The following is a 10,488-nucleotide window of genomic DNA, read 5'->3' on the forward strand; positions in this document are numbered from 1 at the left end:
ATTAATTTAACGTGAGGTTATAACACAAGAAAAAGAATAGACCTTAATTTCCAGTACGTGTTGAAATGGCACCTGCCTATGTTAAAGACACACTTCTGGGCTGAATGGACACTGATATCAGCCCACAGGAACTTTTTCTCATCCATATCTAACTCCTATAAGACATTTAACATTTTACTGAGAAATCAACACGGCACAGATCAGATGGAGCAATTGTTGCTCAGTGGATAGTTTGCATCCAGCAATTAGAATGCAGGACTATTTTTAGCATGGTCTGCTTCTAGTAGAGTCTTAAAGACTGTCTTTTGTGCTCATTGTGCAGTGACCTGGAAGAAATTCTTACTGATAAGGCTGTCAGAGGACCTATGAAGAGGAAAGGATGAATAATGTGGGCTCTCCCCAGGGAAGATATGACTGAAAAAGATTTGTCCCTGACTCACCCAGGCCAAGGAAACAGTAATGGGGCCTAACCCTTGCCTGGCTTTTCCTTCAAAGACCAGCTTGGTCTCTTTATTTTATCACCAAAAGGAAAGAAATGGCATAACAGGGCCATGCAAAAATTCAAATAGGGGCAAAAGTTATGATAGTAGTACTGACTTTTGCAGAAAGGATAGTGCAAAAAATCCACTGCCTGAAAATGTAGACAAGGGCAATAAGATATTACAATAATTGATACAATTGATACAAATGATTGACTTGAACAATGTGGCAAGTGTCATATTTTCATCTATAAATCTGTTTACTGTTGTGTTGTGATTTTGGTTTTTGTTTTCTTTTCCCTAAAAAATTAATACACCTCACCCACACAGTTATGAGACCCCCAACACAAGAAAGATGTGGATCTGTTGGAGTGAGTCCAGAGGAGAGACACGAGGTTGATCCAAGGTCTGGAGCTCCTCTGCTATGAAAACAGTTGGGGATATTCAGTGTGGAGAAGAGAAGCCTCCAGAGAGACCTCAAAAGACCCTTCCAGTGCCTAAAGGTCTACAAGAGAGCTGGAGAGGGACTTTAAACAAGGGCATGGCCTGAAAGGACAAGGGAGAATGGCTTTAAACAGAAAAAAAGGTCAATTTAAATTAGATATTAGGAAGAAATTGTTCCCTTTGAGGGTGGTGAGGCCCTGGCACAGAGTGCCCAGAGAAGGTGTGGCTGCCCCATCCCTGGAAGTCTTCAAGGCCAGCTTGGATGGGGCTCTGAGCAAACTGGGATAGTGGAAGATGTCCCTGCCTGTGGCAGGGGGGTTGGAACAAGCTGCTCTGGAAAGTCTCTTCCAACTCAAACCATTCTGTGATCTCATGAATCTATGATTCCATGAATTTATGACTCCATGACTCTATGATTCTGTGATTCTATGGTTTAATGATTCTATGATTCAGGGTTCTGTCTATGGAAGTCATGCATTTTAGAGCTGGCAAGAAAAGAGAGTCACAAGCATTCTCCATGGCTTCTCAATAAAATTGTTTTCAAACTCTCTTCTCAGCAGCTGCACCTCAAAGCACCCTCTGAAGGAAGCTGGTTCCATCAGAAATGGGGACATGCAGAGGAAAGGGGGTTTGTACCACAACACTCAGGAATCCAGCAGCAAAACTGGACACGTGCCCTTATCTTGTGCATTCTGTTGGAGCCTTAATCCATTCAGTCTCCAGAGTCCAAACTGCTCACAGGAAACACCAGTAATGATACATCGTGCATGCCCTAGTCTTGTACATCATTAACAAAGGAGAAAGTCTCTGCTCCAGATGCTGACAACTGATCTGTGAGGGTGAGGGAGGGGAGGAATTACACCAGAAACATCAACTCTGCTTTGATAGATCCTTGTACCACAAGGGAAGATACCTCTTCATATGCATTTCTGGTTTACAACATCTTTGTGTTTATTTTCTTTAAAGTTAAAATAACCATCAAACAGGTTCAGAAGTTCAGTTTGGATGCTTAGAAAGCTCATTCCAGAGGAAAAATGAGAGGTTGGTCATGTAGCCTCACAGGAGATTAATTTGCACAGAACTAGTAAAACTTCGTAACACTAAAAGTTAAAATGTTGCAGAACAGAATAAAACATAGAAATAAAAAACTTAAATCCTTAAGAAGTGGTCAAATCGGGAGATGCAGATTATTTTTTTTCCTCTTCTGGGACTGGGAATAGCCATTATGGTTACGCAGTGCTCAGATCAAAAATAAGATGTGACATTTTGAAGTGCATACAATCTGGTAAAATATAAAATATTTAATAAATATGTAAATTGGTCAAGCTGCTTTCCCAAGGAGGAAAGCTTCAGTCATGTTTTACAGCCCTCATTCACTTACGCAAATACTTTAAGAGGATCAAGGATGGATTTTAAATGAAGTTAAAGTTTAACAAGAAATATATAATCCTTTGAGGAAGAGATATTGTCATCTTCATTTATAATTTCTTGCAAGTTTTAAAAGTAAGAAGTTGAGGGAGTAGCCTTTTGAAGCTTTGTGTGTGCAAACCAAGAGAATTGCAGCAGCTCACCTGAATCCTGCAGTCAGGGATGTAATAAAATGAGACATTGACAATCTTTTCTATTCCTTGGGGAGCTCTGGATTTTCCTGAGGATATATGTAAATTCACTGGCATCCACCCTGCTTTTATGATACGTTCAGTCTCTGGAAACTGTTAATGAATCAGAATCATAGGATGGTTTGGGTTGGAAGGAACCTTAAAGACCATCCCATTGCAACCTTGTGCCGTGGTCAGGGACACCTTCCATTAGATCAGGTTTCTCCAAGCCGCATCGAGCCTGGCCTTGGACATTTCCAGGGATGGGGCAGCCACAGCTTCTCTGGACAGCCTGTGCCAGGGCCTCCCCACCCTCACAGGGAAGACTTTCTTCCTAAAATCCGATCTAAATCTACCTTCCTCCGGCTTAAACCCATGAGTCAAAGATAGTTGTGTACATCATGGTAAGTGGCATCTTCTCATGATGCAGGTTTTTTAAAAGCCTGTTATAATCCTGAAAATAGCTGTGAATACTAAGGAGGCTATTGAAGGAAAAGCAAGTGGCTAGATAGAGAAAATAGCCCAGAAAGCACCGTTGCACTGGGGAAGACCCCAGCAAAGGGACGTGGTACATTGATATTTTCCTAGTTCTGGGCAGAAGGCAGAATGAAAAAAAATAAATATGGATTGAGAGCTGTTGGAGCTGGACAGTGTTCGCAGCTAATGAATGGGTTGTTTGGGGCTGGTATCAAAAGGCAGAAATTTCCCTTAACACACACTTTGCTTGCACACCTATACATTGCTCTGTTCGTTTTCACCTTGTTTCTGAGTTTTACACTAGAAATTATTCCTGCTTCATGTGCTCACACTTTGCATGCTGGAAAGTTTGAAACAAGTTGATAAAGGACTTCACCTGTGGGGTTCAAAGTTTACTTTTCTCCCTATCAGGGAGAAAAATAACACCATTATATCATATTTCAGTGATGTCTGCTCAGAGACTAGCATTCTGCCACCCTTGATAAAGGTCCAAAGAGGTGTTGTGGTGCTGAGGAAAGTGGAATGAAGTGAGAACAACTTCTTTTGTTCAAAAACCAAACTAAATCTACATTAGCATCACATCATTCACACAGCACAGCAGTCAGATTTTTTCATCTCCTATGACTTCAACTTTGCTGCCCTTGAGAGGACAGAAGTAGAAAATGAAGAGTTGAAGTTCTGTGAGAGCAGAAGATGACAAACCCATGAGCAACTTTATTTTCCTCCTCAAAAGCAATAGTTTCACAGAATCCATTTCATTGCTGTCTTCATCAGGTTGCTGTATTATTGTGTGAGGTTTTCAGGAGTGTGGCCTATGTCCATATCTAAACCACACCCATTCACACACACATACATACATACTTTTTAAACATAAAAAGTTCTGTGGTAGACAGAACACAGAAGAGTTTAGAAAAAGTTTTACATACTCTTAAAGCAGCCCTGACATCAGCCCTGCTTTTATGATAATATACTCCATACCAGTTTCTTGATGTATCCACCGCAGCCAGAATCACAGCTTCACCATCATGTCGACTTGTTTCTCATCTTACACTCTGAAATCAACAGTCAGACACAATTTCTGCAGCACAAAAATGAAAATTAAGCTTGGTGCTCCTCCAGGTGGAGTCTGGGCTGTTACTGCCAGAGTCATTCTTCCTACCCAAGTGCACAAGATCAACAGAGACACTTAAGGAAAGTTTCAGCTGCCTTCACTTTATCATGGCAAAAACAACTTACACAACGTGTTTTGTGGGTGGGGTGAAACTCCCACAAGTGTCAGTGGGGAGAGTTGATCACTTCAGGAGCAGAGAGCCACCAGTAAATGCATCATTTTCCTCGTGGAAACCTTCTCAACCTTCAGTGAGCTGCTGCTGAGGACTAGATTAAGGTTTAAATTAGACCACATATCTTAACCTGGCTAAAGTTCAGTGCAATGAACCTAAATTCAAGAGATTTGCATGAAACTTGTTCTTTATAGCTTACATTTTGCTTCTACCACCTCCCTCAGCCAGTGGGGAGGTGCGAACAATAATGTGTTTTTGTTTGGGTGTGCATTAGTATTATTTTGTTTGAATTCCTATCTTTTCACACCATTTTTCCCCCTTGGGGAGTACAAAAAGCATCATCTCCGCAGTCACCTACCCTCTCCCTGTGCAGAGCAACACCCAAGACATTTCCCTTGATGTCATTGTAGCCCAACAGCAAGGGGAAAATAGAGAGAGTTATACAAGTAAACTCCTCCTGAAAATTAGTTCCACAGGCAGGCAGTCAAGCAGTTAAACCAGGCCTGGAAATGGTTTGCAATCTGTTCCACCAGTCTCTCAAGCTTCCATTGTCAAAGCGGGATTATTTTTCAGTAAAACAGCAGCCCTCGGGAATCAGTGTAATTAAAGACAACAACAACAACAATTTATTGTTTTTAAATATATCTCTAAGCTACAGGGAAAGGAGAAATCTATTGCAAATTACAATATTTCTCCTTACTATTCACATTTATCAGTCTGTATCCAGTCATGAGCCGAGGAAGCTGGGTTTGATCTCCTGTACTTGAGACAGCCTTTGCTCTTTAAAAGGCATCCATCCTCTGTGTTTATTCATGGCGACAACAAAATGTTCCTCACCACTGGGAACTGCTGGGAAGAGCAGAGAAGGTTCAGCTTTCCTGGGATGCTTGAGCCCAAAACATCACAGCTTTACACAGGTGTCTCCCACAACCTTCCTCAAGGACACCTCCCTGCAGCCACACTGTTTTCCTGGTTTGCTGTGTGTCAGATGCCTCATAATGGGATTTCATGTCAGACCCAGAAGTCTGGGGGAGGTTTAATGAGTATAAAAGGCTAACCTTCCCTCTCACTTTCCGCTGAAATCCATTGCCTCTGCTGTAGGTTAGCCTGAACGCTCAGAACAGTCAGGATGATGTTTTTGTGACACTTAAGCCCTGTCTTTAAAAGGGAATTGCCTGTTCCCTAAGCAAAGAAATGACATGTAGTGAAGACAGAGGAAAACTCAAGAAAAAAAAAAGCATTTAAACTTTCATTTTATTTCAGTCATCTTCCATCTTTGAACACAGCTGAATGTCCTTTTTGCCATCTTTAATGGCTGACCTCAGAAAGGAGAAACTAATAGAAACATTGGACTTTATGATCTTGGAGGCCTTTTCCAACCTCAGTGATTCTATGATTGCTTTCTGTGATTCTATTCTATGGAAAAAAAATCCACCAGGATCCACAGGAGACCTCTCCTCAGGCAGTCTAAGAGCTACAAGCCACTAGAGACTGGGAGGCTGTATGGAAAAACAGCACTTCCTCAAATTCCTGCCCAACCCACTGCCACTGGTCAGCTTCAGGAGCAGGATGCTGAAGGCCAAGATCCAATTGTCTCTCTCAGTATTTTTAATGCTATTTTCCAACATCAACAGCTTTGGTGTAATATTGATTTTTCTCTATTAGTTCTGCAGAACTGTAGCTGCTTCCAGCAGGATGTTTTTGGCCAGTCAGTAATGTCACAGCACAGCTTGAGCATGAGCTGAGGAATATTTTTATGCTGTTGTAACAAGAGATGATAAATCAGATAGAGATAATGAAATCAAGCAAAACAGATTTAGTGAAGATATGAAGCCTGCAGTGCCTGGTTCCAACAAGAACAGATCATCACTGCTGAATTTGAAAGGCCAAGGTTATTAAAAAAAACCTGCTGAAGGGGCTAAACTGTGACTGTGGATCAAAAGCAGAAGTGAAGAGCAGAAAGGAGATGTGAACAGTATCTTAAAAAAATCCCCTGTGTCTCTACAGAGAATCACAGAATGGTTTGGGTTGGCAGGGTCCTTAAAAACCATCTCATTCCAAGCTCCCTGCTATGGACAGGGACACCTTCCACTAGACCAGGTTTCTCCAAGCCATCTACAACCCAACCTTGAACACTTCCAGGGATGGGGCAGCCACACTTTCTCCTCACCACCCTCACAGGGCAGAATTTCTTGTCCCTTCAGACAGCAGATTAATTCCCATTTCTTCATGGAGCCATGTTGCAAACTGAATTAACTAAACATCGGCAAGGGAGGAAAAAAAAAATACCTACACACATATTCCCTAAAAATGCAACAATCTCTTATTTTCAGAGCCCATTTTCATGGACTTTTTTTTATAGCTGCCTTGACATAAGTAATAAGTTTGTAAAATACAGTCCTGGACAGGAAGAAATGATTGGGAGTGGGGAAAGCTGGAAATCACTTAAATCCACTTTGCTACAGAGAACTTTCAGGCATGGGAGGAAATCTAATAGCATATTCATGATTTGAGAATTTAGTCTTCAATATTTACACAATATTACAGCAAAGTGTTATTCTGGCTTTCCTCATGGCAAAATAAACTTTCAAGACAGGCATTTTCATGGAATCACAGAATATCCTGAGTTGGAAGGGACCCACAAGAACCATCAAAGTCCAACTCCTATCCACTTTCCAAAGAAACTGAGGGGATGATAACCACCAACCCCCACCAACCTCTTAATAAAGGAATGTTTTGGTTGTGTGTTTACAGCCCTGCTCCCATGTAATCTAAAGGTTTATGAGTCGTGATATTGCCCTCCAACCCCCCAGCCTGCCTCATCCTGCCCAATCTAGACATGGTTGTGGAAAAAATAGTACTGTGTAGATCATTATGGATAATCCACCCCTCCCAGATTGCTCACCACCCCAGGTGCTCTTTTGGATTTTGGCTCCAGTTTCACGAACAGCTGTGGCTCTCTTCCCTGTAGTCCCAGAGCAGGAAGGCAGTGAGACACTGGAACAGGTTGTCCAGAGAAGTAGTGGATGTTCCATCCCTATGATGCCTTTTTTTGGTCTTAAAATTAAGAGTCAAACATGGTTAGAAGGGGAAAAAGGGATTTTACCTTGGTATTCATTTTAAGGATCCTTAGGTGCACTACATCCAGGTCAAATGCACCAAAATGCACACCACAGTCCCCCCCAAAATATCTGGTATAACATTGTAGGTCTTACTACTTAGCGTATCTATCAAAAATTCCCCAATGAGAGGCTCAAATGAGCCCCCCCCTTCCCCAAGGAACCTTCCCCTGGATAGTTCTATCTTAGTTTATAGAATGTGTCCTGGAGAGGACCTTGGGGTCTGGGGCACACTGATCCCTAGCTACAAAGCTTCTAAAATGTTGAGTCTCCTGGCTGAACAAACAAGTCCAAGAATGTAGGCAAAAAGCATTAGGAATACAGAAGTTGTAAAAAGGTATAACAGGGGTATAAAAGAAAAGGGAAAAAATCTTCATGACATCATTTCCCCCCTTTTAGAGACTAACAAAACCGTACCTTGTCTAGTCTCTACATTACTTTACCTGCAGAACCAGTTTACACAACCAGCTGCTCCACAGGCTATTACACAGATAATAACTACAATTACAGCTATTATAAATGTTTCTTTTACTTAAGCTCAGTTTGGTAACCATGAGGTGAGGGTATCAAAAATATGATCAAAATTTAAGGTGTTATTTCTAGAAGCTACTTCATGCAGAATTTGAGTTCCCTTACAGAAGTTGTAAAAAGTTATAACAGGGGTATAAAAGAAAAAAGCAAAAGTCCCTGAGCAACCTGATCAGGTTGGTGGCAGCCCTACCTATAGAGGGGGGTTGAAATAAGATGATTTTTCAGGTCCCTTCCGGTCCAAAGCATTCTATTATTCTGTGTGCTAGTTTGAAAACAAACCAGGGGGGATCACAAGTCAGAATTATAATTTAATAGGAAAACTACAATAAATGCAATAGTAAAGAACACTGACAGAGTCAGGATACAACCTGACACCCTGTTAGTCAGGGTGGTGGTAGCAGTCCAGATGAAGTAGTCCTGTTCAAGCAGTGATTTTGTAGAAAAGGGTCTGGTCTTCACCTGAAGGTCCAGGGGTGTAGCTCTTATCCTCTGGGAATCCCATAAATAAGAGCTGCTCATGCTGTTCCAAACCTCAGATTATATCCAGGTGGGAATGCTTGGTTCCTCCCCCTGGGCGGAGCATCTCACAATGGGCTGATGTAATTCTATGAGTCATGCAGTGGGTCCTTGATGGCCCATTAACAGAGATAGCTCCTGGAGGAAGTTATCAAGGATGAGTCATGGTAGGAGATAAAAAACATTGCCCCACCTGCTTTATCAGCTTGTGAAGATGATAATCGAATACATGCTTTTGGTTACATCTTACATTGTAACCTAGGACATTCTGTGGTTCTGTTATTCTATGATCTATATACCATATATATACCACAAGATATATATAGCATATTTTAAATCATTTATAATATTACATCATATATTATTACTGTGTCTCTGTGTACATATGTAGATATATGTAACATGTATAGCATGTATAGCATATTAATAAATAAAACCAGCAAAATAGGGAATTCTCTAGGAGAATAAGCCGTATTTTCTCATCATAGTGGCTTTTGATCTATCATATTTCATAATCCCTTCTTTTCACCTGTTTTAGTATTTCTTTCTGGAAGAAGTTGAAGAGCACTCCAAGTCTGACAGCTGAGTAGTGCACTAGTGACAACCCACATATCAGGAATGTACATATGGCTACCCTAAGGTTTAATTCTGAAAAGAATGGGGAATTCACAACTATCACTTTCAATTCTTACAGCATTTCTCAGCATTCCTGGTTTCTGTCACTGACCTGGATCTCTGGTTCAGCACAAAGACAGGAGGGGGCAGGTTGCCAGCCTGGCTTATGTCAAAGGACCACAGCCCAAACCCTGTGGTCTAGAAAGAGATGACAAGAGCCTTTTAACAAGGCAATGCCCAAGGCCACTCATCCAGCAGGTGTAAATCACCAGCTGGGAATTTGGCCCTGAATGTACAAGTTAATAAATAATGCCAATATTTAAAAGTATTTTATGGCTGTCTCAACTAATTGCTAAATGAAATTCAAGTGAAAAATTGAAAGCAAAAGGAAACATCACTACAAAGCTTTTTTTTTTTTTTTTTTGGCTGTGCAGGTGTTCCATTCTCCAGAGGACAAAAATGTTTGACAGCAAAGGATATTTGTGTTGGCAGGATCACTTGATCCATGTTTCAGGAGCCAAATTGAAAACGTATTTTCACAATGTGCAACTAGAAGGAGCCAACTTCTGCGGTTGTACAAATACTTCTGAGAGAGAACAGATGTATAAATTAAAATATACCCCAAACCTGGCAGAAATATTTTTGGGGATGGGAAAATTCAGTAAAGGCAGCAGATTTTTGAGTTGCCATTTTTGCAAACAGTCCAGGACTGGTTAGGCTTTGTTGTTCCTTCTTCAATGAAAGTTCTACAACAACTTTTTTCCCACTGCTTTTCATAAAGGATAATCTCATCTCTCAGTGACTGGTCGCATTGAAGGGGATTCACATCATCCAAAATAACAGCCCTCAGAGAAAAGAGACATTTGAGACACCCACAAGTTTCCCCAGGAAACCAATAAAACAGAACTGCAAATTTCTGTTTGTTGGGAGTAAATCCAACATGTTATTGCCCTGCAAACACCAGCTGGAGAAGGTGATTTGCTTGAGGGAAATGATGGCATCCAGAGAGACCTTGACTGGCCTGTCAGGACATCATCAAGTTCAAAACTGAGGTCACACCACGCAAAGGCAAACACTTGAAGAACAGACCAGCCATAGACACCTGAACAGTTAAAAAATTGCTGTTAAGAGCTAAAGGATGTAAACCAAGGCTGCCCAAAGTCTGTGACCCATAACTAACACTGTCAATCCCATTCCTCTGTCCCGCATGACCCATTGCCAGCACCACAGTGACAGCTGGTAGCCAACAAGATGCTCCATCTTTTTTCTCCCATGGTGATGATGTCAGAGTCACACCTGGCATCAGGCATCGATTTTGTGGCATAAAAAGAACATTCTCATTAAGGAAAATTGGACTCACTTGTTGGGGTCTCCTCCCCCTGCCATGGAGCCCTGGGAGAGGGGCCCTGGGGGGGAGGCATGGGGT

The 10,488-nt window shown here is 41.5% G+C and overlaps 1 long non-coding RNA gene across 1 annotated transcript; it reads right to left on the bottom strand.

The window, feature by feature from the left end:
• Positions 1-4,932: 4,932 nt before the first annotated feature.
• On the bottom strand, positions 4,933-8,417 carry LOC108449715. The gene is made up of 3 exons (XR_001865986.1): positions 8,300-8,417; positions 7,187-7,338; positions 4,933-5,130 (listed from the first exon to the last, which is right to left on the bottom strand). It is a non-coding gene; the product is annotated as an uncharacterized LOC108449715 (long non-coding RNA).
• Between the last annotated feature and the right edge of the window lie 2,071 nt (positions 8,418-10,488).

The sequence above is a fragment of the Corvus brachyrhynchos genome, unplaced genomic scaffold, assembly GCF_000691975.1.
Source record: "Corvus brachyrhynchos isolate BGI_N302 unplaced genomic scaffold, ASM69197v1 scaffold89, whole genome shotgun sequence".
NCBI classification, from domain to species: Eukaryota; Metazoa; Chordata; class Aves; order Passeriformes; family Corvidae; genus Corvus; species Corvus brachyrhynchos.